The sequence below is a fragment of the Cryptomeria japonica genome, chromosome 6 (assembly GCF_030272615.1).
Source record: "Cryptomeria japonica chromosome 6, Sugi_1.0, whole genome shotgun sequence".
In the NCBI taxonomy this organism is placed as follows: domain Eukaryota; kingdom Viridiplantae; phylum Streptophyta; class Pinopsida; order Cupressales; family Cupressaceae; genus Cryptomeria; species Cryptomeria japonica.
The window spans coordinates 221590989-221617841 of NC_081410.1; the positions used below are offsets into that span (position 1 = coordinate 221590989).

The 26853-nt window shown below is 35.8% G+C and overlaps 1 long non-coding RNA gene across 1 annotated transcript; it reads left to right on the forward strand.

Moving 5' to 3' along the window:
* Positions 1-9865: 9865 nt before the first annotated feature.
* Positions 9866-24011, forward strand: LOC131856079 (uncharacterized). Its single transcript, XR_009358182.1, has 2 exons — positions 9866-10089; positions 23621-24011. It is a non-coding gene; the product is annotated as an uncharacterized LOC131856079 (long non-coding RNA).
* Positions 24012-26853: the final 2842 nt, after the last annotated feature.

The window sequence follows — 26853 nt, forward strand, 5'->3', positions numbered from 1 at the left end:
ATAGTCCCATTCTACTTTGACCGAGTACGGAGGCAGTTTGGGCTAGAGCAGTGTGTTCCAGCCGATGTGCCCATCTACACTCGACACTCACGAGTCCTTCCCAGACCCAGAGCAGTAGCGAGACCCACGATAGATGATATCGAGATCACAGATATAGAGGGGTCCGATCAGGATGTGGTCACTGATCATGTTGCAGACCCCGGGGCACAGCGCAGGTATCTCTCATGGTTTATGAGGACATACCCGGGGCCTATCTTTCCACCAGATCACCCGACAAGCCATCCAGGTCCATGGAGGCATGGAGATCAAGATGAGGATTAGGGATCCAGATCGGAGGAGCCAGAGGAGGGAGAGGGTCATGAGGAGGCAGGAGGGCCTGATCCATCCATAGGAGATCAGCCTAGTGCCGAGGAGGAGGAGAACGAGGATGACGAGGAGGAGGAGAGAGATGATGAGGAGGAGGATAGCGATGATGAGGAGGAGGATAGAGATGACGAGGAGGAGTCAGATGCAGCTCCTCACCATTCAGGAGATGATACCATAGCCTTAGATCCTCCTGTTATTCCCCAAAAGGGGGAACACAAGGCGATACGGAGACCTGTACCTATCGCGCACAGATCGTTCGAGCGTGGGGAGCCTAGTAGTTCCCAGTCACAAATGCTTCCATATCACGATCCCTACTGGCATGAGGGAGATCCAGGTATAGTAGGTTTATACTGATTGATTAATGTTTTGATGATATAAAATGGTACTAACACAAAATCTGTTCTACTGCTACAGCTAATGTGCAGGAGTGGCGTTCCTTGATCCAGCAAGCAGTGACAGATATCTCCACGACAGCGCAGATCCCTAGTTCCTCACAGGTTGCTTATAGACCTCAAGGGAACGCGGGTCGACATGATGATTTGTTTTCCCCATTTCGAGTACAGGTAGAGATATGGAGGGAGAGAGAGCAGGCTCTATCAAAGGACCTTCAGCGGGCATAGCGTGATCTAGCAGCAGCTCAGGCCGAGGCTACCTCGTATCGCGTGATCCTTATGGATAGGGATCGTAGGAGTTCCTCTCGGAGCCATTCACGATCTATATCACGGTATACCCCTATGGGTCCACCTGCACGGCCGGATCAGGAGGGAGCATCTAGTCGTCACTCTCCAGCCACCAGCCCTAGGGATAGGAGATGATCTTATGATGTAGGGTAGGTCACATTTTGGATGTATAGTGACCTACCTTTGTATATTGATCACACACACACACACACACACACACACACACACACACACACACACACACACACACACACACACACACACACACACACACACACACACACACACACATATATATATATATTTGTCTCAAACGTGTTATCTTTAATGTCTAAAACAATGTGTATTTTGATTAAAGTTAATACATTTGGTAGATGTACATGTATGTTCCGAATTTAATTTCCATGTGATTGATTTCTCAATGCTCCATGATTAAATTGATACATGTGTGACTTAATTAAAATATTTGATCAAGTACTACATTGATGATAGAAAGTATGTGTTAAGCCTAAGAATCATATAACTAATGTGATCTAACTTGAATTTAAACACAACATGACACGATTCAACTCAACACATAAAAACATTGTATAATATGTCAACATAATGAAAAATGTAAATCTTTTGCAATTTACATAAATGAATTCAAGACAAACCATAAAGTAAAGAAACATGCTTGTCAGGAATGAAGCAATATAGATTAAACAAAACATCATTTAATTCTATTTGCTCTAACAAAAATATGCTAACATATTATCCAATTATGAAGAAACGAGAAAGGAAATAGATGAATGATAAGGAATGCGGAATTAAGCATAATATCTACGCAAGTGCATAGCGTTTATAGGGTCTTTAAGAGGCATACCGTCTACATCCGCTATTTTGTAAGCACCTGATCCATAATCTTCAATAACGATATACGGTCCAAGCCAATTAGGACTAAATTTTCCCTTTTCTTCAGGTAAGGCATTCACATTGCATTGATTCTCATAGAGGACTAAGTCACCTACTGAGAAGGAACGTTGAATAACCTTATCATTATAGCTTTGTTGTAGAGTTTTGTGATACGCTTGAATATGCTCAAGAGCATTTATACGCTGTTCATCAAGCATCTCAAGCTGTTGAAGTCTTTGTTCTCTATAAGCGTCATCATCTACTATACCTTTGAGAGAAACTCTAAGTGATGGAATCTCTAATTCTAAAGGCATAATAGCATCAGCACCATAAACAAGATTATAAGGTGTAGTTCCGGTAGCAATTCGTACACTCGTTCGGTAGGCCCAAAGAGCATAGATTAGCTGAGTACTCCAATCCTTACCATGCTTATTCACGGTTTTACGAAGAATTTGTTCAATTATCTTATTGGATGATTCGACTTGGCCATTTGATTGAGGATAGTATGGTGTAGAAAATCGATGTTTGATATGATACTTCTCGAGGAATTTCTTCACATCCTTGTTCTTAAATGATGTCCCATTATCAGAGATTATAGTGGAAGGTATCCCAAATCAAGAAATAATGTTTTCTAGAAGAAATCGACAAATCACTTCAGCAGTAGTAGAGCGAAGGGGAATAGCTTCTACCCATTTTGTAAAGTAATCTGTTGCGGTTATAATGAAAGTATGTCCTTGAGATGAAGGAGGAGAGATTTTACCGATAAGATCCAGCCCCCATGCAGAGAAAGGCCAAGAAGCTACATGAGAACAAAGTTCTTGGGCAGGAGCATTAATCAAATTATTGTGTTGTTGACATTGATGACATTTCTTAACAAATGAAAAGGAATCCTGCTGCATAGTTTGCCAATAATATCCCATACAAAGCAACCTTTGAACCAAGGATTTGCCTCCAAAATGCCCCCCACAGGAACCTGAATGCGCCTCTTCAAGGGCAATAGGGATTTCCGATTTGTTAAGACGACGAAGGAGAAGACCGTTATAACCCCTTCGGTAAAAAACATTAGAAAGAATGATATATCTAGCGGACAGCTTGCGAACTCTAGCCCTAGTGTTCCTATTAGTGGAATCAGGAAAGGTACCATCAGTCAAGTATCTTACGATATGCGAGTACCATTCATCTGAGTCTATAAAGTCACAACATGTCACCAGGCTGGAATCATCTACAATAGCTGGAGAAATAAGGTTGTGAATAACAAATTTAAGATCAACCATAGGGTCCTCTAAAGATACCAAAGAAGCCACACATTCCATTGCGTCCGCATGTCGATTATCTTTTCGAGGAACAGGTTCTATGGTGTAAGAATCAAATTTTTGTAACAAAGAGATAGCGAGGTCTTTATATTGTGATAATTTGTCTTGTTTCACTTGATATAGTCCTGTTACTTGTCTTATAATCAGTTGAGAATCTCCAAAAATATGTATGTGTTTTATATTCAAAGCTAAGGCTGCCTTTATTCCTGCTATAAGAGCCTCATACTCAGCAATGTTATTGGTACATAGGAAATTGAGACGATAAGATAAGGGAATGGACTTCTTTGTAGGAGAAATCAGAACAACACCTGCCCCCGATCCCGTACGACACTTAGAGCCATCAAAGTATAACTCCCAAGTTTCATCTTTCTCTGTACAAAGAATGAAGTCGTCAGGAAAAGACTCAGGATTAGGGAAGGAGAAAGGTGAAGGGGCCTCAACCAAGTGATCGGTCAACGCTTGCCCTTTAATTGCTCTTTGTGAAACAAATTTAAGGTCAAATTCAGTTAACATCATAACCCACTTAGCTAGGCGTCCTGATAAATCAGTTTTAGAGAAAAGATGCTTCAACGGATCAAACTTTACCATGACGTGGACTTCTGAATTTAAAAGATAATGTCTCAATTTCTGAGTCGCAAACACCAAGGCCAAGCATTGTCTTTCTATCGCAGAATATCAGGTCTCGTAATCGAGTAAGGTACGACTTATATAATAAACCGGACACTCCTTACCATCTTTATCATGTTGTGCCAATAATGCTGCAAGAGCATGAGAGGAAGCAGCTGTATAAAGAAGGAAGGGTTTAGAAGGTTCGACAGGTTGAAGGATAGGAGGATTAGCCAGATACACTTTTAAATCTTCAAATGCTTGCTGACAATCTTCATTCCATTGAAAAGTGATATTCTTTTTGAGAAGTTGAGTAAAAGGAAAAGTACGATCCGCAAATTGAGATACAAACCTACGAATAGCTTGAATCTTTCCTTGTAAGCTTTTGAGTTGAGACACATTTCTAGGAGGTGGCATGTTGACAATAGCATCTATTTTCTTAGTATCCACCTCAATCCCACGATGCGAAACTATGAATCCTAATAGTTTTCCACTATCCACACCAAAAACACATTTTCGGGGATTTAAGCGCATGTGATATTTACGAATCCTTTCAAAGATTTGACGAAGGATCTTAATGTGATCTATGCGGAGAATGGATTTGGCTAAAACATCATCAACATAATCTTCTAAAATCTTATGCATGTAATCGTGAAAGATAAGGGTCATCGCTCGTTGATAAGTTGCGCCGGCGTTTTTAAGTCCGAAAGGCATCATTACCCAACAAAACGTACCCCAAGGAGTGGTGAAAGCAGTTTTGAATTGATCTTGAGGATTAATGAAAATTTGATTGTATCCTGAAAAACCATCCATGAAGGATAATAAAGCATGTCCTGTTGTAGAATCAACTATCATGTCAATGTTTGGGAGGGGAAAATCATCTTTCAAAGAAGCTTTATTTAAATCTCGAAAGTCAGTACACATTCTTATTTTATTATCTGACTTAGCCACAGCGACAATATTTGAAATCCATGGGGAATAATCAATAGGGCGGATAAATCCAGCCTCCAATAATTTTTCAATCTCAGCCTTAACAAGCAAAGCTACCTTAGGATTCATTTTTCTAATCTTTTGTTTCACAGGCTTAGCATCAGGAACTAAGACAATATTATGAGTGACAAACTTAGGATCTATACCAGGCATGTCAGAATATGTCCAAGCAAAGATCTCAGAGAATTCACGCAATAAATCTTCATATTGTTTTTGTTCCTCTTCGTCCAGACATTTTCCAATTTTAATAACTTTTTCCTCATTGCCATAATCCATCTTAACATCAATGGTGTCGCTTATGAGAAGATTATTTTGTTGAGGAGTATCCTTTAACTGAGGAAATTCTTTCACAATCTCATTGTTATCAGTCTCTTTTCCAAAATAGGCTTCAGTGTTCAAACAATAAGGGAATCCCCTATTGTGATGATAACGAGGAAGAGTATCATATGCTCCTAAAAACTCAGCTAAAGCGTCATCGGTAGGAAAAACATCCAAAGCACAGGCATGCGAAGGATCAATATACTCAGGATGTCTCATTGGTAGAGATGTAGAAATAACATTAACACTAATACATGGTCTTCTAGAAGCTTTAGTGCACTTGCAGGGATTATAGCCAAGTCCAAAGGCATAATTGTGAAGATTATTCTCTAGAGGAACCTTTATCCCTTGTTCGTGAGCGCCACAACCATTTCCATGATACCCATGCTTAGCAAAAATGCGAAAACCACGACCATAACGATCAGCCATTTCAGAAAGAGAAAGTGGTTTTTCATAAGACAAAGAATCAAACCCTTTAGAATTGGAAGTGCGAGGAGAAGAAGTTTGAGAAGCGGCCACGAAGTTATTGCTCATAGGTTCAGGTAATGTTGATTGATTTTTAGCTTCTTCCTTCTTTTCAGCTTTAAGCTCTCTAGAAGGAACCTTATATTCACCTACAAAGGTGGGATTAAAATCAAGAGATCCCCAATCGTCTTCTGTGAGAACCTTCTCAGGATCAAAATCCTTCTTATGTGTAGTTTCAAGTCGAGAAGAGTCTTCTTCAGGAGCTCCAGACTCATCCAAAGAATTTTGATCATCAGAGAGCGAGGATTCATAGATAGGTATCTTGTTTAAAGAGTCATCACTAGACGAGGACGACTTAGAAGAACCCCCTTTGGAAGTAGATGTTTGTAAACAAGCCTGGAAATTAGTATCACCTATCAAGGTATATGTCTTATTGTTATAGATAAATTTAACTTGTCTATGCAATGTAGAGGGAACAGCTTGCATACTGTGAATCCAAGGTCTCCCTAATAGCAAGTTGTATGTTAGATTTCCCGACATAACATGGATAGGAGTAGGCAAAGTAACAGGCCCCACTATGAGGGGTAAGGTGATAATACCTAATGAAGTCTTAGCCACATTGTCAAAGCCTCGAATGGGACGAGAGTCAAGCTCAATGAGGGATGTATCCACATTCATCTTATGCAAAAGATTAATGCTACACACATTAAGACCAGAGCCATTATCTACTAGTGTTCGTCTTATAGCAGTATCATTTATGATAACCACAATCATCAAGGGATCATATTGATGTTGAATTTCACTAGTGGGCAACTCATCTTGAGTAAACACAATATGAGCTTTAGGATTCATCACAGAGTTAACCAAAGACACTATATTACTAGATGTATTCGGTGGAGGAACATTCAAATCTTTCAAAGCATCTTGTAACATTCCGTGATGAGCAGAAGAAGTTTGAATCAAATCCCAAAGGGATATCTTAGCAGGGGTAGCTTTAAGTTGTTCTATGAGATCATATTCCTTACTAAGAACTTGTGAAATACGTGGAGCTTGCGGAAGAATTGGTTGAGGATTAGGAAGAGAAGCTGGAATAACCGGAGGAGGATTAGGTTGCCTATTATTTCTAGTATGATAAGTATGAGCAACCGCATGATAACTCTCTCTAGTTAATTGCTTGGCATAATTATAAGGACTTATAGGTTTTCTTCCTTGCACAGTGATGATTGGTTTATTCGGAGTATGAAATGAATCATGATCATACCCTCCTTGGACAGTAAGGAGAGGTGATTTAGGAACTTGAAAGGTGGGAGAAGGATAAGCACCTTGGACTTCAAAGAGAGGCTTATTATGCTCATTCAAGTTTATCATGTTAACCAATTTAGAAGTTTTGTTCTTGTTTAGAGATTTCGATAAAGCCACAAAGTCATCAAGAGCATCATCCAACAAAGCATGGTCATATCTATTAAAAGGTTTATCTTTTGATTCAAAAGGAGACATCTCCTCATAGAGGGGATTATTGAAAACAACCATGTTACTAGATTCAGTGGAAGAGTTGATAGGAATGTACCCTCAAGAGGAATCATTCAACTTATCTTTCTCATCACAACGAAATGGCATAGTAACAAGGTTTATGAGTTTTTGGTAAAATGAAGGTTTGGCCTCTTTAGGATTCAAAAACTCATCTAAAGATTCATCTAATTCATCTTGGCTATACTCATAATCGGCATAATTGCATACATCATCATAAATATGAACATCTTGCAAATAGAAATCCAACATTTTGAAATAAAAGTTGCATAAAACTTAGACACACAACGCAAAGAAACACACTCTTTTTTTTTTCTCTTTTTATGAAAGTGAAATGAAAACACACTAAATCTAGATCTAGATCTAACAAATGCAATGCAAGAGGAGGCAATGATAGATTCACGTCGAGTTCACCAAAATGTGTGGGGGAAAAAGCGAGACTAGGCTAACATGTCCTAATCCTGCCTTTTGACACACATTACGGAATACGAAAGAGCCTAGAGGTATCACACAATTGGCTACTTCTTTTTGTGAAAGAGAGAGCCATGGGCTACCTATTAGGGTTTCTATTCCTTTGTTGTAATTGAAAGGTAAGATTATGCAAGTTCAATTCCTAACCCTAAAATGCAAGTATGAACTAATAACAAGATTGCAGAATTGAACTTAAACAATGGAAAGCTGCAAACATAAGGACAAGACAAGAATGCAGATGCGTACCCGGAGACAAAATCTGAGTGAAAATGTTCGGGATGGGGGCGCGGGCGCCATTGTCCTGATTCTGCACCTAAAACTGCACCTGAAACTGCCACTTTGCAATCTGGAAAACTGTTGGAAATGCTAAAAATTGCTGTCTGTCAGGAGGACCAGGGCGCCCAGCGCCCCTGTCCCAGGGACCAGGGCGCCTAGCGCCCCTGTCCTGGCAGGACCAGGGCGCCCCACGCCCCTGTCCTGGTCTTCTGCTCCGAAACTTGGTGTATGGTTCCGTCTCCGTCTGCTTCTTTCAGATCTGCAACTTGCGGCGTCGTCTGAATCCCAAAATCTGCACTTATATCTGAAAAAGGTGTTTGGGCAGCTATATAGGGTTTTGCCTTAGTCAAACCCCCGCTTCGGTGATTTCCACCTCCACGAATAGCCAAGTTGTATTGTAAAAGTAATGTGTGTGCAGACCTTGTGTGTGTGCAAGATCTAAAATGCAAGTAAGCAAACTAGAGCAACCTAGAAAGTAAACCCTAATTGCTTGTAAATGATAATGTAAATGCTCCAAATCAAGATGCCAAGTGATCTAAAGTATGAATGTAAGTGACATAATGAGGCTTATGCAAAGACATGAAAACAACATGAAATCATACCCAACCCCAAGGGAGGGGTACAAGCCAATCTTCAGTCGGTGATCCCTTATTGCTCTTCAATGCCTTCAAAGCCCTAAGTGAATGAATGGATTTGATGAATGCTTGGAGGATCAATGTTGAGAGTTGTTGAAGTCTTCAAAGATCTGCTCTTTCACTGCATATGAGGTTCCTGAAAACAAAAATCCCGATCCTTTCAAATGAAGAAAGAGAGCTCTTATGTATGAAACCCTAGGTCTTAATTCCAACTTTTGGCCGACCTAGAGATTGAATATCCCGCCAATTTCTTGGGGTTAAGCTTTATTTTATGATTGGATTGCGCTCCTAAAATTTCGGGAAAAATGTCCGGGACCGTGTGCACTCCAGGCGCCATGGTCCCGACAACTTTTCACCAAATTTTCAGGGCCGTCAGATATGATGATTTTAGAGAGAATCCCGAAGTTACAGGTGATTTCGAGATGTTTTGACCCTCGAAATCAAGCCCCCAAGTTCAGAATAGGGCCTAATTAGGGTTTTTGATTGAATGATGTATTGGAGGAATAAAATGAAAAGGGCACGCTTTAACGAAAGGGCCCAACTTTATGATGTGGAGAATGGTGAAATAGGACCTTAGACCTAATTAATTTGATTAATTAAGTGCTAAAGGAGAAATGCAATGCAAAATGTAAAATGCACCAAGGCGGGTGCTAAACTAGGTGTGAAATTGTACCACCCTAGCAAGTGCGTACAATTTACGACGCTACACACACACACACACAGATATATATATATATATATATATATATATATATATATATATATATATATATATATATATATATATATATATATATATATATATATATATATATATATATATAGTCTTGTGATTTGTTAAAAAATGTGTCTCATTAATTTCAAGTAAAAAAGGCTAAAATATTAAATCAAATATCTTTTGATTTAATAAAATTGTGGATATTTAAAATTCCTTCTTTAATGACAAAAGAGGGCTTATTATAAAGGAAATTTGTGAAATAATCATGCGAATATCCTTTCAAAGGTTCCAAAAAGTAAAAGGGGTATTAAAAAATGTGTCTCATTAATTTCAAGTAAAAAAGGCTAAAATATTAAATCAAATATCTTTTGATTTAATAAAATTGTGGATATTTAAAATTCCTTCTTTAATGACAAAAGAGGGCTTATTATAAAGGAAATTTGTGAAATAATCATGCGAATATCCTTTCAAAGGTTCCAAAAAGTAAAAGGGGTATTATTTAAGATTGAAATTTTTTCACATTACATGAGTTGGGAGGAGTCTCACTTCACTAGTAATTTTAATATGATAAATAAAATTCTTTATTTATTATTACAAGACCTCCCAGGAGGCCTTTTCCCACATTAAAATGAGTCGAGAAGCATGCATACATTTAGAGGGAAAAATAAATCAGCACGCTGCATGGAAATGTAGAGAGAAGTTTTATTTGTGTCAAAAGAAAAGACTCTTTCGCATTAAGAAAACAAACAATGTGTGAATGGCATGTATTTCTTCTAAACCTGTAGTTGAAAGGGAAAACAAGGAGTCTCAATCGAGATCTTCAAGTTGAGGTAGGGTTTTCAGACTTCGACGCCTTCTTGCAACTATTCTGTCTTCTCACATGCATTTTGATCACCTTTATTTATGAAGGATTCATCGATCTGTTGATAATCTTTTCATCTTTCATGATTACATGCATCACTGTTTTGCTTTATTTAGAAAAGGGGTTTAATAAAGATGATGCATACCAGGATTACCTGTAAGCACTCCTAGTTGGAGATTTATTTTTTGTAAAGGGTTTGTATATCTATACGTTTCATCTCCCAAGGTTTTTGTGTTTTTTAAAAAGACTTCCGTGCATTTAAAAAAAAATAGAATGGTATTTAGAAAGCCCATTACAGAGATATGAAGAACAAGATTAGATGTTTACACATGAAAGACGATCTTAGCACCAGAGAAGCATTCTTTGATGAACAGATTAGAATGCAAACTACAAGAATAAATAGGTTTCATAACACTCCTGAGTACTGGGCTGAGTTAACAGTGCCAAAGTAATGAAGTCTGTAATAGTCAAAGACATTACAAATAGGATCACCAATCACAACATGTAGCAGCTTCAAAGATGTCAGTGACCTAATGAGGGTGATAGTAATTATATTCATAGTCATTGAGGATGGGGATCGTGACCTAAAGGTTTGAAGTATAGAGCTTGCGGTCCCTTCAACTGTTAACAGTAAGGGCAGGCTTTGTAGAGGTTAATGCTTCAACAATATTAAGAGTCACATGGGTTAGACAATAGAAAGGAACAAAGAATGGCAATGACAGAGAGCTCAAAGTCAAAAGCATCAATATCAATGTAATAGAGGAGACAGTTCACTGGCAAGGCAGTTCATCTTCTGACCACCATTTATTTTTCAAATGCTAAAGTAGGTTAGAATAAAGTAGGCCAGAGATCAATGGGAACCAAAAGAGAATACCCTAAAGAAAGAAGGGAAATTCTATCATAAATGTTGGCAGACGAGGTTTATATAGGCACTTGTCCCCAATGTCAACTAAGTCTATAATAGGATTACTTTGCTTGAAACTATTTTTAGTACATGCTTTGTGAAAGCTAGCTATCAATCTTAAATTACATCATGCACAAGACATGTCCTTCTAGGATGTACATGCTTGTTCTTGTGCATTTTCTTCTAATTGTAGCAGGTGCTTATCCTCTCTTATTCTTGGTACATGATAACAATATCCAAAACATGATACATAATAATTTTAGTTCTTCTAATTCTAGCAGATGCTTATCCTATGCTATTGTTGGCACACGATAACAATATTCAAAACATGATACGTGATATTCTTGGTGCCAACATGGAATATATTGAGAAAGAAGAGATCGATGTTTACTTTGAGGCATCAAACATAAAAAATGTTTCCATCCTAAAAACATTTCTTCAAGTTAGTTGTCTGAAGTTCATTTTTTTCCTACATTGCATCCCCGTATATGATATATCAATTCAGCACATTCCCCGCATCAAAACTACAGCCATAGTTAATTCCCTATATAGGCTTGTGCTTTGGCTGGAGTCTTAGACTCATTAGGACCATTTGTGTTGTAAGTAACATTCTTGAAGATTACACTTATTAATAATATGAAGAGAGATAGAGTAGCCAGAATAATTAAAAACAAAATCACTTTTGACCATCCATAAGGCCAAATCTGTATTACATATCTAAAATATAATATTCAATTACTATTACAAATCTAAAACAACAAATACTCCAGAATGTAAAAATTTGCAAAAGATTTCATGAGAACAGAAAGATTATAACTAATTCTAGCATTTTCAGATATTCAGACATGTTTATGTTTATGTGCTCCTCTCGTTGCAGAAGTACAACTTATTTTAGTTGAAATTATTTTCCTTGCATCGAGAGTCTATATCTAGTCTCTTAGCATATGCCTATGAATGTTTTATTCCCCTTCATTTATCTAAGCGTATTGGGCTTGACAAATCATGATCTGTTTTAGGTTAATTATTTGCAAAATATTGTATACAAGAAATTCATAGAGCTAGCAATGAGCTGATTTCATAGTGTTGGTAATAAGCTGATTATGGAAAATTTATAGTGTTGGTAATGGAAAATTCATAGTGCTAGTAATGCACTAATATCATAGTGCCCATAATGAGCTGATTTGCCAAGGTTTTCAAATATTGTGTTTTCCCTTACCCTTTTATGAATGCTTTAAGGATGGTGCCAAATATGATGATTTTTCTATCTCCTCTACTCTAACCAACGGTATCCACTCTTTGAGCATATGCCTATGAATGTTTTATGTCCCTTCATTTATCTGAGCTTATTGGGCTTGACAGATCATGGTTTATTTTAGGTTAATCATTTGCAAAATTTTGGATTCAACAAACTCATAGAGATGGTAATGATCTGATTTCGTAGTGTTGGTAATTAGCTGACTATGAAAAATTCATAGTGCTGATAATAAGTTAATTTCGTAGTGCTGGTGATAAGATGATTATGTAAAATTCATAGTGTTGGTTATGGCAAATTCATAGTGCAAGTAATGAGCTGATTTCATAGTGCTCATAATGAGCTGATTTGAAAAGGTTTTCAAATATTTTGTTTTCCCTAGCCCTTCGTTGAATGCTTTGAGGATGGTGCCAAATATAATGATTTTGCTATCTCCTCTACTCTAACCAACAAACCTCTTTTTATGTAAGTGTTGTGTCTTTGTTTATGAGCTGATTTCTTCCTATGTCGTTTGTCAACACAATCCTTTCAAAGATTGTGCACCTTTCCCTAATGAAATTAAGTTCATTTCCAAATATTAGAATTTCTTCGATATGTTGACTACATGGCATAGTTACATTTCACCCCAAACTCAAAGGAAAACAGATGGTTGTGGCCATGAGCTGAAAATAGCCACAAGTCCCACTCACTATGCAACAAGCCATGACTGTATAGAACTATTATGTGACAACATGGTGTGAATATAAAGGGTAGAACACCAAAAATAGTAGATGCATTGATGAAGCTAGAACAAAAATGGATGATTTATTGAATTTCAGAGAATGGTCATGTTCAACTCCTTGACTGAACTCATTCCCTTCTTGATTGTTTGCATTCACCCTTTCCCTATGACAGTACCATTCACCTTGACATCTCAACAACCCTCACATAGACAACTAGACTCCAATTCTTATGATGACAACTTGGACTCACCTTTGCTCCACCAAACCATTTCCCATATTGTAGACACTAACAATGCCTACCAACAACATCAAACTTTTGTCAACTCATCGACAACCAATATGACTGTGACTGTCCCACAATTGTTCCACTCAACAAACCCTTAACCATTATTTGTTTTGACAAAACCTTACATCATGGACTCTTGAATTCTATCAATATTAAGATACCCTTAACACAATGCATTTAACACCCCTTGAAACCTCTTTGGACTTGGACCAACTTTCACGCAAATAATTCTGATTTTTCACTGTCAATTTATGACAGTCAATACCCCCTTAACTGAGACAGTCACTCAAACAATATAAACCAAGTGTTCCCTTCCCTTATAATCACAAGAACACTCTCAAAACTCACAAATCCACTCCTCCAAGCCATCACTTTCCCTCACAAACACCTTGCATACACAAAACTTTGCCCAAGCTGCCATCTCACTGTTTTGTCTCAGTCTGAGACAAAAATTGCAGTCATCTTCCACCATCAAAACATGTGCCAACCCATTGCATGGTGACCTGAAAAAGATAAGAAATAATGTACAGACCCTCTCCCATCATTTCACAAAGTTTGGGGCTTAGATCCACGAAACTAAGAAAGATATTACATTTTAATGCCTCTCAGGCTACCCAAATGAGGGTTTTGACAGCCTTCCACTTAAATGTGAATATCTCAGTCACTTCTTAATGAAATCGGGTGATTCAAAAGCCAAAATGAAGTAGATTCACGCCTCCATCCAACCCAATAGGTTTCAGAACCTGGCACTAAGTTTTTGACATGAAATAACGTCTGCAATCAGACTGTTATGCTGAAAAAAAACAAGGAAAACTATAGAAAACTCACTTTTATTCTTATAAAACTTTTTACATCGACCAACCCCTTGCATTTTGGATCATTACAAATATATTTAAACCTCTTCCCTTCATGGAGACTGACAACCAACTCTTAACCACCCATAGAACCACTTTTGGGTGTTTACAACTTTAATTTGTTGTCAACTTGACACTTTTAGTTTGTCAATTGACAACTTTTTGATCTTTCTTACAACATGAATTAATTTATCATCCCCATTAAATTGATATGGTCATTTTAGGATCTTATGAACACAAAACATTAAACAAAACCCTTATCTACCCCTTGAACCCCATACATGACTCAATTTGACATTATTTGCCCAACATGGCAATTATGACAACTTGATTACAAAATGACTCAATCTGAATAAATATGGCTTTAATAGCCTCAATTACATTATCAAATGGTCTTTTAGACCTTGTAGACTCAAAACTCTTCTTAGATCCTTTTATGGCCCTTTGATAGCCATTCTTTCCTTGGGTGCTGTTTGGAAATGAGCTGTTATCACAAGTAACATTAAACCTCCCAAGAGAAAAAATGGCTTCAAAAGTGGCAGTCTGTACAACGCTGATTAATCCATTTACTAAATATGCATTGATACTTAGTCCATTGTCTACAGCCTTGGAAGAGTTATTACCTTCATCAAATACATCATCAAAAACACTAATTTTATTATGGAGTATTTTAGATATTATATATACATGTTACATTCACCATCTTTATGAATTCAACCTGTTACTGGTCTACTTTCTGTGATGACTGAGAAATCTGTAGCTTTGTCTATAACATTTCAGAGTTGCTGCTTGCACTTAACCTAGACATGTGTATCTCTGCCCTTGAAGCTACTGTAGCTGCTCTTCAATGTTGATTGTCATGACAGTGCTATCTCCTTAGTGGACTGCTAATGATTGCTATTTCACTGTCCTTTACAATGGGTTGTTTAGTGACTGGTGACTTTTTCTATGGAAGCTTCTTTCACTGTCCCCTTTGTATACTTTTGTCCCTTGAGAAATCTCATCCTTTTATGAATGCCCTCTTACTGATATTTACCCTCTAAAGCAAGGTAACAAGGACTGATATTTGCTTTGGTTGTGTCCTCCTTATGAAGCCTGCTCTTGACAGTGACTTGTCATTGCACAATAGGTCTTTTCACTGCTTCTTTTATTATAGGTTGTCTTTATGTTGCAACATCTTACATGGAGGCCTCTTTACCTTCACTGTCTTTTGACAGTGACCTCCCCGCCCTGCAATTTATCTTTACTTACTGTCTTCTTGGCTCATTGATTTCTGATTTCCGTAATGGAATGCCTTTGCCTTTGGTATCACATGCTCAGTCTAATACTTGTCTCTTATTTACTTGAAGTCACTTGGACTACAAAATGAACTGTCTACTATATTTTGTACCTGATCTTGACAGTGACTTTATTGCATACTATACTCCCTTTCTTTGTGTCATTTTGATTTATAATCTATGAATGCACTATGGCCATTATCCTAAGATAGTGACTAAGATCACTGTATCTTCAGTGGTTGTGACTATATCATTTTGAGTACTATCATTGCCTAGGACTGCATATGAGACCAGTGCCCCTCCGTCTACTCAGTTGGCCCTCCAATAACCATCAAGAGCCCATAATACAGTATTTTGTGGCTTAGATCTTATGAATCACTTGCAGATTTAATGAGACTTGTATCTCTTTGTTTCAGGGTACTATCTTCTCCTTAACCTAGGTCACTTCCCTTAACCTTTAATTCTTAGCCTTTGGCATATAGAACAACTCATATTGCCTCCTATTTACTGACCTATATCATTGATCATAACACATATGATTGTGACCCTTGACATAGTCCAAATGCTTTGGTATCTCATTGTGACCAATCCCTGTACAAAATGATTGATACAACCAAAATAGTGCAGCACAGGAACAATAGTGAGAAAGCCTTATATTGCAAGGTAGTTAAATCACATTCTATGTGATGGCTCAATGACAAAGATATTTCAATGAAAAGAACATACATGCCATGAATCACTAATATTGTATGGCTTTTAACCCAAAAGAGCAAGAGAAATGATCAAAGAACAGTAATAATTTAATGATAGGGATTCACTGTGATTGTGTCTTTATACTAAAGATGGTATTGACTGCCTTTATCTCTGTCATTGAGACTATCGTTTGAGTGCATCATCATTGTGCACTTTGAACGGTCTATATTTTTAAAGCTGCAACTGTGTCTTTTATGCTGCAGACCCTTCTCATCACCGTACATGTCTGCTCCTAAGGTCTGAGATTATCTTTGTGCTATTTCAAAATCAAAAGTTTTATATCCTTCATACGTCTGTGAGTGCTGCTTTAAATCTATGTGCCCTTCTATGGTTATGGCAATCCTTTGTGGTTTGATGACTGCATATATGGCTTCTTTCATGCTTATAACACTGCTAATGGTAGATATATCCTCGAACCTACTGTCTTTATTGGCACTGTCTTGAGTCTTATTTACTGTTATTTGACAATCTCCTCATCCTCAATCATTGCTCTATTAAATGAAATCCTCCTTTTAAGACTGTTTATTCATTGCTTTCTAGTATCACCAGCCTATGACTGAGACAAAAGTAGCTTTTGAACATATGAAGCTACTGTGCACACATTTTATCATTCAATGTCACTAAACCTTCATGAGACTGCTCTAGCACATTCATTATTTTATGACAGTCATTAGCTCTTTTTCATTACATCATCATTACTAAACTTTTGGGTGCTCTCACTGTGTTTGTGACTTCCCTTGGCTTATGTAGTATGTGACCGTACCTGACCTTTGATGCCTAGCAGAGATATTTGCCTCAGATCCTAATGTCAATATGTGCTCTTCACTAATCTTTATAGGGCCTTCAACATATTACCCTTGTAACTTTTGATCTCAATATCTTGGTACCTTGATTGTGAGGACTGTGGTGCTAGTAGAGATTGTATATCAAACTCTTTGATAACTGTCCATCTTATTCTTATGACTACCTTGTGACTGTGAATGGTGTTTAGAGGGCTATTACTTCATTGGCTGTGAAATACCTTGGGAGTATGAATCTTTAGGTCTGTTCTTTGAGTTGCATCCGACTGTTAATGACCTGTCACTGCGGAGCTTTTTGACTGTCCTATGACTGATGACTATTCTTTTGTGGCCCTTAAAGCTTTCTATGCTTTTGAATGGTCTCCGAACCTTTAAGTTTCTTTTATCTCCTTTGTGGCTGCTCATACTACCATGTAAAATCCGAAGGATCGAACCATATTAATACTCTTGGTTGTTGTGTGCTTTCATATCTGTGATGACTGTCTTATTAAGACTGTCAGGCCCTTTTAAATCAGCCCTTGGACTGTCATAAATGTATTCACTTTGTTCTAAGCTTCTTGTCCTTAGGTTTGTGTTTTTAAAGTCAGCTCCTTTGATATCTCTGTGACTATATTTGACAGTGGATTGACTGTGATTTGATCTGTGAATCAACCTCTTAAAGATTCTGTAGCTTTGTGAATGATTCTTTTGATAGTGATATACCACTGTCTAGGTACTCATTGCTACTCATATATCTTAGCTTGTCTCAAATCTCAAGCTTGTGCATCGAATCTATTTGCAACTCTTAGCATTCTCTAGACTCTTTGTGACTCTGAGTTTGCTGCCATTATCATGAACAACAGTGACAACAAGATACTATTCCTTGGACTAATCTGGACTTAATGACCACTAGAGCCAATTCTTAAACAACGAAAACCCTATGTATGTAGCAATGAACTTTTGGGAAAAAGATGAAACTTTTAAATGTGCTCTCCTAACTGTACAAGGATACTTTAAAGAAATAAAGTAAACACCACTGAAGGCAAACGCAAACATAAGATAAGATTTCTCATATACACTAAATCATGAAAGCGAATCATAGATATATCAAGTCTAAAAGTGCAGACCATACTGACAAGGTATCACTGTCAAACATTACACAGAGATATGACTAACATAGTATCAAAACAATCCCAGACCTGCAAATACTCCAAGATGACTAACATAGTATACTCCAAGATGACTAACAAGGTATCACTGTCAAACATTACACAGAGATATCAGAGATATGACTAACATAGTATACTCCAAGATGACTGACTTGCAGAGTAAAACACTATCATCCTAAAGGCAAATCACCATGAAATGATGTTGATGCACAAAGAATATAAATAGTAAAGAGCATCTATGATAGACACAGAGTAGTATCATATTTTTGATAGTATCTATCGTGGACCATACACAGTCATGAGGCTTAATGATAGTGAAGATACCTTCAATACATCCTTAGGATTGTGATATCACCGATACAGAGTAGCCTTCCATGAAGTTTGAATCATGAAGACAATGAATAAAAGAATACAGTGATAATAAGAGCTCTCTCTAAACAAATCACAAGGATGATTGTTATATGCCATGACAATGCCCATAGACAAAGAAGAAGGTTGTGCAGTCAGCAGATTAAAGCAAGATTCCAATGAACAGGGAAAGGTACAGTCTTCAAGGCCTGTGACAGAAGACAAAGAATGCAAATACAATAAACTCGGTGATGTATAAAGCATTCAAATAATGGTTAAAAGGGTAGTAAATACAGTACAATGATGGATAAAAGACACCAAATCTTAACAAATAGCAGTATCATGCGTAAATATTCAGAGGTTCACAATCAAAGATTAGTGACTACCAATATATACAGATAAATGATGAAAAGAAAATCTCAGCAAGTGAGAAAAGAGGTCAAAGGAGATAAAAGCATGAAATGACAGACCCGAGATTACAATGTTCTTATGTTGCAAAACATCTTTATGATCTACTTTCTCTATCTGTTACATATCTGAGACTCCCTTCACCCCGAGTTCCTTGTGAGTGCCTGTGACTTTGACTGCAGCTTTTTATGGACCTTTTGACAGTGTTTTATGGCTGTGACTGTGTTGGTGACAGTCATGAATGATTATTTCATTATGGAGAAGATTGTCAATTGAAAATACTATCACAGTTCCCTTTTGACATTACTGGTCATGAGTTTGTCTATAGTATTCTAGGGCTCGAACCTTTAACTGATTCACATGTCATCTACAGTTATATCTGCTACCTTCTGCAAGAGTTGATGCTGTTCAATAGACCTGAGTTTTCATATACATGTTCATGACTATATATCCCTCATTATTACAGCTCTACCCCTACCTTGACAAAGATCTATGCATGTTGTCTTTGTTTCATGCATGAGGGCACTGATATGTCTTTGAGTTTGAAAATCTTTGTAATCTGTTACTGTCAAATACAGTAACACATGGGCGCTTCTTTACTATATATTGTGAATGGTACTTTGAATGCATCTTCAAATGCCTTTAACTGTCCTATGAAGACATCAATGACGATATCTTGTTGAAGGTTTTTGACTGTTCCACACTGAGTAATGACATTTAAGATGCTGTCATGAGCTTTTTTAACATTACACTGCATAGATCATAATGGGCATCCTCCTTTACCATCTGATATGCCACCAAAATGTTATTACTGGAGACAGAGTTTAGCCGTTTTGACTGGTAAACCTTGTAATCAATAACCATTGCTGCAAACATAACATCAATATATTTGACATCATCTACCCTCATAGACCTTCCATCAAAAGTTGTGCCGGTAAGTTTATTCAGTTCAGTGTTAGATAACTTACATCTAGTGCCGAGAACGCCTCCCTTTTTGTGAAGACATGTAACATTCTTGATAACTTCCTCATTAATCTTGTATGACCGATCCAACCAGATGAATTCTCCATGAATGCGGCTCAAAACATAGCATACCCATTATGCCTCATCAAAAGTCGGGAAATCCATAAACTCCATGAAACCCTTCCTCTGCAAATGTGCAAATTCCGGTTTCAGCTGATTGTCGGAGATTAGGTTTTCGGTGAACACGTAGGACAACTCATATCCGCCAAGTTCTTCAATATTGCAGTGGATGTATGCCCTAATATCCTCAGTGCGAAGAACTCCATGATAAACTTGCGAAAATGCACCTAACGACTCGTCCAAAAGGGATTTGTACAAATGCTTCTTGAAAATGGGACAAGGGCGGTTCTTGATCTCAACCACTAAGGGAGTATCAATGCTGGATGAAGATGAAGCCATTGCAACCAAACACGAAAGTTAGGGTTTCTGTAAACATGAAAATACCTCGAAAATGCTGCCGGGAGATCAAATTGCTTGAAAGAAAGTGATTGCTGAAATCTCTCTAGAACTCTGAAACGCTCTGGAAATTCGCTCACTTGAATACTCGATCGTTGTGTGAAGAAAATAACTTAACTTTTCCTTTTTATCACTGTTAACCCTAATTATCCATTGTCATAAATGCTGTCGATTAGGCTTGACTGGTTCAGATGATCTACAAGTAAATTCCAGTAAAACACTAAAATCTCCTCAGTATCCATCCGCAATCATAATGTTCTGACTACAGATCAAATCCGGGGTATCTGCATGATCTTCAATGATTTTCCTACCCCTAAGGCCGAATGCCTTAGTTACCAGTTGTATCTGCTACCGGTGTAGGGCCTGATGACTCTACCGGTTGTTTTGCCGGTGGTGTATCAGAGTTTCTCACCCATCTCATCTCATGCTGCCTCTTGATATCTTCCACTTTTTCCTTGCCCTTCTCATCAGTGTTTCCATTATTTGCTGGTGGATTCTTACTTCTACAATAACTAGCCATATGCCTAATCTTGTTGCATGCATAACAAACAATATTGTTTTTCTGAATTGCCTTGTTAACCCCTTGATTTTCTTGATTTCCTTTTGATTTGCATTGATTAGCCATATGTCCAAATCTACTACATGCATGACATCTTACATTTCCAAGACCAGTGAATGATGCATTGTTCTGATTATTTCTATTTTTGCATTGACTAGCCATATGACCATATTTATTGCAAACAAAGCATGTACCATTGAATTTGTGAGCATTGATTCTTCAACATTTCATCAAGTTTGGCAGAGCTGGCTAGAAATTTATCCTTGTACTCATTAGCAGTGACCAAATCATCTCTCATGATTATAATTTATCCACCGGTAATGTTAGATTTGAACTTATTCCTTATTAACCGGTTAACAGTAAATAAAATTAGAATGCATACACCAAATAACACAAAGAAAGGCAACACCATAACACCAGTATTTATATGTGGAAAATCCTGCAAAGGGAAAAACCATGGTGGGGTTGATACCCACAATATCTATATACCTGATCAAGGTATACAAATATTACATAAGAGGGCCTGCACATGCAGAAAGGCAACCACCTAGAGCTCACTGCTCAAACATAAAATAGGAAGTCTCACTGACTTACAGAACATTTACAGGGGTTTACAAATGAAAATAAACTTATAAATAGAATCTGGCCATGTTGGATAAGTTCCGGTGAATGCTCTGATATCCTTCTCTGTATTTCAGTTCTCTGATACTCCGTGCTACTACCGGTTATGCTATGCACTTGAAACTGCACACAGTCACTTCCAATCGCTGACTAAAATGCATACCAAAACTCACTGAAATATTCGCAACCAAAAGTTCGCATTCCATCTGATCTATCGCCGAGGTTATCTTCTTAAATATCCTTCTAACTTAACCATGTCGGCTTCAACAAGAAACATGTCAGCTGCCGGAACATAATGAAAATCAAACATAAGTCCAATGACCAAGTCGACCATTACACATTACCACCAAAATCCATGAAGACATAATCAGGACCAAAAGATATCCTTAGCCGGGTCCTATCCATTACCGAGTTCTATATACACGTTACCGGGATCAGGACAAGTTACTGAGATGAAGAGTTAGCCGGATATGAAGTGAATGCCAGTGCCGGTGCCGGTGTAAAGCAATGTGAATACTAATACCGATTAGTGTAATGCATGCCGGTTAACTAAACAATGAAACCATTTTCCTTGAGATGATGAGTTGCCACCAATGAAAACCCATAATGCCATTAACCCTTGTCAGATGAGTGTCAAATGCCAACACAATAATCTACTTATACTAAGTGTTACAATGTTTGGGAGATCTCCTTCCCCAACTTGACAACTAAATTTTGATACCAAATGACTTTTTTTTTTTGCAATATGTATTCAAATAATATACTTATTATATGCAAATAAATATTCAAAATATATAATACAAATATATACATATATATATATATCATTAAAATGACACAAGATTTACTCTATAAGAAACCTCAAAGGTGAAAATCCTTACCTCCAAAAGCACTCACACACTCAAATATATTATATCATGAACAAATAGTGTAATACACTAGTAGATTTTCTATAGAAGACTTCTAAAACATCAATCTCTAATTACATTCCATGTGAAGATGAATATCGTAGCTTACTCTTCATGGAGTTTTCTTCCTAGTTGAAAGTTTGTCTAGAGTTACTTATGTTGCATGCTTTATGTGTGATGCAACTTGTTTTTTACTTGAATTTTTTTTTTTTTCTTTTATTGCACATGTCACAGACAACCATTATAGGTCGTTGAAAGTATAAAAAGATAGTTTTGAGCATACGACCTTATAGTTCATAAGTGATGTACTGAAATTTGGTATGTATTCATCCCAAATTTGTGGATAATGATGATTATCACATTATTAATTTTAATTTTTTATAAAATTTAAATGATTTAAATGGTTTATTCTTTGAAGATAGTCATTATTTCTAATGAGAATCAATGACACAAGTTTAAGAAGCAAATTTTTTTTTAAGTTGATGTTGAGTCCAAAACATTATTTAGTTGAAAGGAAATGAGATATCTTCCCAAGAGCATAGTATCTCTTCAAAATATTTGTGATAGACACAAGTATGTCAAAGATAAAATCAACTCACAGTCAAGGACATGCATAATATGAACAAATTAACACCCATATGTATTGCAAGTATTGTGCCTTATGCAACATTTATGATGGAGCTTCCTAGCTCATTCATTTTATAAAGTGATATTTTTTTAGTGCATAGTACATGTAATCTATTTCTTAGTATTTGACATGTAAATTTTAGTCCACCTATATTGACCCATATTTCATCACTAATGGTTCACAAGAATTGATTTATAATGAGCATTAATGGTCTATTTGGCACTCATTGGAACTAATTATACTCATAGGAATGAGCGGAAGACTTTTTGAGAGGTCACTCCATGTGAGTACTAAAATGACTCAAGCACATTAACTATGTAGTTTCTCAAAAATCAAGATTGCTTAGCGTGGTACATAATTTGTAAAACTTTAAACAAGAATTGTGTTGTATGAATCTTTCATTATGGAACACTATAGCTTTTTCATTTATAGAGCGATATTCCCATAATGTATCATTACATATAATGTTGTGTTACATGAGGATGTGTCCCCACTCCTCAAACCCTCATCCCCATCCTCATGGGTTCTATTGACTTCTTTTGTGCATTTCAGGCCCTCCAAACCATATCTCGACTTGACTTTGTGATTGTGGAGAATTAGTGCTAAGAATGGAGTGAATTCCTTGTATCTAATGATTGCTGAATATTTCCTATATTCAATGCAATGGGTATCAACTCTTTTCCTACCAGCCTTTTTGTACACTAATTTTGTTTGTTTATTTTGGAATGACTAAGAGGAACATGGTACAATTGAATGCTCAGCTAGTGTCGATCTTTCTCTAAACTGAACTTGTATTACTTTTATAATTTTACTAGATGGCTAAAATTCCATTACTTAATTGTACAACTATATTTATTTTAGGTGATGATGAGCATGAACTGATATGCTTGTTGTTGATATTGAATACGATGAATGTAGACACTTGTTAAATTTCATAGCCCAATCTCATGAGATGTGTAAAAGTTCTTAAATTCAAGTAGAATCATAAACTATAATTCTCATAATGATATTTTATTTGAAAAGATAATAAAAACTGTAAACTATCAATCTCATAATGGTATTTTATTTGAAGAGACAATAAAAACTATAAACTAACAATCTTATAATGGTATTTTATATGAAAATTTTATAATGCAATTTCATGAGTTATATAAAAATTCTAAAATTCAAATAAAACCAAAAACTATCAATATCATAATGATAATTTATTTGAAAGCATTTTGAATCTACAAGATCTCTCAAATAGATTTGAAGAGACAATAAAACTATCAATTGAATTCTTCCTCCTCATTATCACTCCTATCCTTCTAATGAATTGGAATGTTATTGCTTCTATATAGTCACAATATAATCTTAAATATTAAATATACGTAGGAAACAGATTTGAAACAGAGACCAAATTTTATATCAAGAAAGAAAGAAAAAGGAAACAGATTTGAAACGGGAGATCTGGTCAAAGTTTTTGATCACGGGTATTGGAGGCAACCCTAAAACTAGTGCCCTGACGTAGATCAAAATGAATTTCAAAAAATAATGCAAGCATTATAAAACTGTTTTGCAACCTTTAAAAAAAGTGGTATTCCTGCACAAAAAATGCTCACACTATTTACTCCATGCAATTTCTTCTGCTTCTGCTTCTACTGGTGATATTATATTGGCTAATCCAAACTTAAAGCACAATAATTTTATGGTTGCTCCCCCCCTTGTTTTGTAACCTGCATTTTCTGGTCTGGGTCTGTTTCATTCACCCTATAAGATACATGGCTTGTCCAATCTGTTGATTCTATAAACTTGTACACCCTTTTTCCTACAGATTTCCCAGTACTAATACTGAATTCATTGGATTCTAAATTATAGTTTCACCAGAAAAAAAGTGATTTTGTTTTGCTTAAATTAGAAGAAGATGCATAACTTAATTCATTGGATTCAAATTGCTACCAGGCGAGATGTGGAATTCTAGGTATCGGGATTTTGTTTGCCTAAGTTAGGGTAGAAGATGTTTCGCTGAATTTTTTAGATTTTAAATTACAGTTTTCAAATTATCTCACACAAAAGTAATATATAATCTTCATTCTGAAAATTAAAAAAATTGAAATTTTACAGAATGGTAAGGACTTGTTTTGTTTCTGAATTGAGCGAGTTTGGCTTAAGAATTCTGAAAACACAGCTTAGAATTTCAGTTTTAAATTGATGAATACTGCACATTCATTTAAGAAATTTGAGATTTGATACATAAGAATATAAATTTTTGAAGACCATTAGTTTTAAGAATAACAGACACCTAACATCTCACCTAACATCTCAAATATTTGTTAAACATATTCATAAATAATTTAACATGACATAGTAAAGATTAAATGATCTATTTCTTTAAAAATAAAAAAAGTAATATAAAATATGCAAATACTTAGAACATAAAAATATATTCTTTTAAATAAATATATTCTAAATAATACTTCATTATTCTCTTTCAATTAAATGTCCAAGCATGCCAAAATTGATTACAATTGTTATAAAATAAATATATATATTTTTAAAGTTACATAAAACTGATTACAATTGTTATATATTGTATTACAATTTGGTATTTAAAAACTAAAACTGAGTACTCTCATTGGAGACAATTAAAGCTACCAATTTGCATGTAGAGCCATAAGAGGGCATGCAAAAACCCCACACATCTCTAACTAAAGCCTACAAAACAAAAGTCAATTGTCCAAGTTCAAATCTGTAGGATTGATATGATTACAAGATATAATCAAAGCATTATTAGAAATAAAATTGTAGAACATACAAGTTCAAATCTGTCATAAGGATTGATATGATTACAAGATAACATCAAAGCATTATAAGAAATAAAATTGTAGAACATACAAGTTCAAATCTGTCATAAGGATTGATATGATTGCAAGATAAAATCAAAGCATTATAAAAAATAAAATTGTAGAACATACGTTAGTGCAGCCATGAGTTGTGGGTGATTGTAGAGCAAACGACGAGCTCCTCTCCTAATGAGGCCATAAAATATGTTTGCCCACATAAGCGTTCTAGGCAAATACATAGGGAGAAACCTTGGGGGAGGAATACACAATGTAAGTGGCGCAATTATGAGAGGAGCCATCACACTTCCAAACAACTGAGTTGGGGTTTAAACACTAAAAAATATATGGTTTATACGATATATATAGGGCGATTTTGAATAAAAATTGGAAATCTAAATTGATTGTTAGTTCAAACATTTACAAATCAGTCTTTTATGTTAAGTTTACTGTTGATTTTTAGTTCAAATAGCAAAACTAATTTAGTCCTTATATAGAGATTTGATTATTTTATCATTTAATTCAAAATAATTATATTAAATTTATAATTTAATTAATTAAATACAATTAAAATAAATACTTAAATAATATTCAAATTATTTAATATACTAAAAAATATTATTAAAAATAAAAGAAAAAAAATTCTTCTATTTAGAATTTCCTTTTTAATGCAAAGGCGATATAATTTTCTACCTTCTAGTTAAGTATATCTTTTATTTCTAATTTAAAATATTTTATTTTTTAAATAAATATAAATTGTGAATAAAAATATGAAAATTTAAGTTGGTAATATGATTTTTTTACTTTTTAAAGTTTTTTAAAGTTTTTTTTTTGTTTTAGTGTTGATTTACAATTTAAATGTCAAAATATATTTTCATCATTTATTGAAAAAAATAATTATAATTCAATTAATTAAATACAATTGAAACAAGTCCACATAGTGGCTAGTACTTGCTTTGTTTTTAG